Source organism: Eschscholzia californica, unplaced genomic scaffold (genome assembly GCF_041429995.1).
Source record: "Eschscholzia californica isolate CP2 unplaced genomic scaffold, dmEscCali1.0.p SCAF_6, whole genome shotgun sequence".
In the NCBI taxonomy this organism is placed as follows: domain Eukaryota; kingdom Viridiplantae; phylum Streptophyta; class Magnoliopsida; order Ranunculales; family Papaveraceae; genus Eschscholzia; species Eschscholzia californica.
Genome location: NW_028238483.1, coordinates 32,484,669 through 32,486,723, shown reverse-complemented (window position 1 = coordinate 32,486,723; position 2,055 = coordinate 32,484,669). Strand labels below are relative to the sequence as shown.

The following is a 2,055-nucleotide window of genomic DNA, read 5'->3' as shown; positions in this document are numbered from 1 at the left end:
CTAGCTCCATTCCCCTTAGTTCACTGTGGAGAGATGAAATTGGTGGGAAGTTATGCACTTCTGAATCTATCGTCTCCCCTCTCCAATCTTTTGCAATTGCTGCTGCTGCTGCTTTATCCCTCCTGAATTTTAAAAATCAGATTAAAAAAAAATCAGATTAAAAAAAAATATAAATCCAACTTGAAATCTATTATATTAAAACAGGTCAGTCGGTTATCCAGGGGATAAGTCTGACCGTCCATTTTATTTTAGAGATTTGGTTGGGATCTAATCTAACAGAGATAATTCATGAGTAAAATCGGTTTCTCTCCTTCATTGGGTAGTTTTTGACACCAATAAAAGAGAAAATCGTGGGAGATGGAGCTTCAACCTGATTGGGCAGTTTTTGCCATCAATAAAAGAGAAAATCATGGGAGAAATTAGTGGTGATTCTGGTGAAATTAGAGGACAGAAAATCAAAACTAATATCTCCACGATTTTAGGCTCATTCCATAACCATTTTTATCTTTTCACGATTTTAGGCTCATTCCATAACCATTTATAATATCTTGACAGGCGGCTGGAGATTACAAAAAACTGCCCCAAAATCTCTCAAAGATAATCGATCACTTTATCACCCAGATAGTATATTTCTCAATGGTCTTTCGACTGAAATCCATAATGGTGTTTTAGTTTTGTTATCTATAGGGAGAAGAAAATCAAGATTTTACTTTTCCAAGTTCAGCATCTTGGTATGTTTCTCTTCATGACATTTTTTTAATGATTTATGACTTTTTTTTTCAAACTTTTTTCTTCGTGTACAGGAGGTGATAAACGGATTCCAACATAGGTATGAATTTTTTTTTTGTTGAAAACCTAGGTATGAAACTTGATCATGACTTTCTAATGATTTATGTTTTTCATGTAGCCTCACTTGTAGATGTGTTAATTCAATTTATCTACTTACATTTTTACTTTTTCCTTTTACTTCTCCAGACATTAACCTGGTAGAGGTCTAAGAGGATAGAGAAAAGAGTACTAATCCTCTTTCTCTATTTCTCTGTATTCTCTCTTTCTCATGCTTTGGTAATCAATTTCTCATCTTTTGATTCTTCTCTTTGTGCTTCAACGTGAAGTTGTTTTTGGTTTGTAGTTCTTTTTTATATGTATATTCAGATTATTTTGTTAATTATTTTCTTAGTTTTTTATCTCATCATTTCCTTCCTGGATATCACCGAGTTCTCACTATTCTATTTTTACTTTTCTATTGATTTAGGTGTTTGAGTTTGCAAACCCATGGAAAATGGTTACTACTGCAAGTTCAAGATTTACTACAACAATTATCGTAAGAGGACAGTAAAGAGGAAATGAAAAGATAGAAAAATTTTATAAATCCAACAATTGAGTAGTTCTCTTAAAAGATTTGTTTTACTTTCCTGTACATTTTGAAAAAGATTAGTTTAAAATTATGATTTAGTGAGACATGTTCATTTTACTCTTAACATAGCTTTCATTCTCTATCAATTTTGTACTTACAGATTTTTGAGTTACATATAGTCATCTCAGCCTCAATATTTTGTGTTTCTCTTTGTTGTAATATTCATGAAGTTCTGTTGGTTGTAATTATTTCATCATGGTTAAAGCCATTATAGAGGAATTTTATATCCATTTTTAAGTAACAAGTCATGCGTTGCGAAATTCTTTTCTGGACCATCTAGAATTAAACAGAGAGTTGTGATTCGCATAGCAAATGCGAATTACAGGTCCTGTATAATGTTGGATTGGTGTAGAGATGAATTTTGCGCATAAACCTCTCTATATACGTGCTCCACTACGACATAGTTGATCGTCACGTTCTATCTCGAATGCTGAAATTTTTGTGGAATTATGCTCAAGAAGTGTTTGAAGAAATGTTTCACTGAAGTCTTTGGTTGTATAAACAAATTTGTGGTTGTAAAAGTTTGCAGTTGTAAAAGCAAGTTTAAGTTTACTAATATATAAAATGATTATGCTCAAGAAGTTTTTGAAGAAATGTTTCGCTGAAGTCTTTGGTTGTAAAAACAAATTCGTGGTTGT

The 2,055-nt window shown here is 32.2% G+C and overlaps 1 long non-coding RNA gene across 1 annotated transcript; it reads left to right on the top strand.

Annotated features, from left to right (window-relative positions):
* Positions 1–313: 313 nt before the first annotated feature.
* Positions 314–1,346, top strand: LOC147533684 (uncharacterized). The gene is made up of 4 exons (XR_015227713.1): positions 314–731; positions 804–829; positions 976–1,065; positions 1,256–1,346. It is a non-coding gene; the product is annotated as an uncharacterized LOC147533684 (long non-coding RNA).
* Positions 1,347–2,055: the final 709 nt, after the last annotated feature.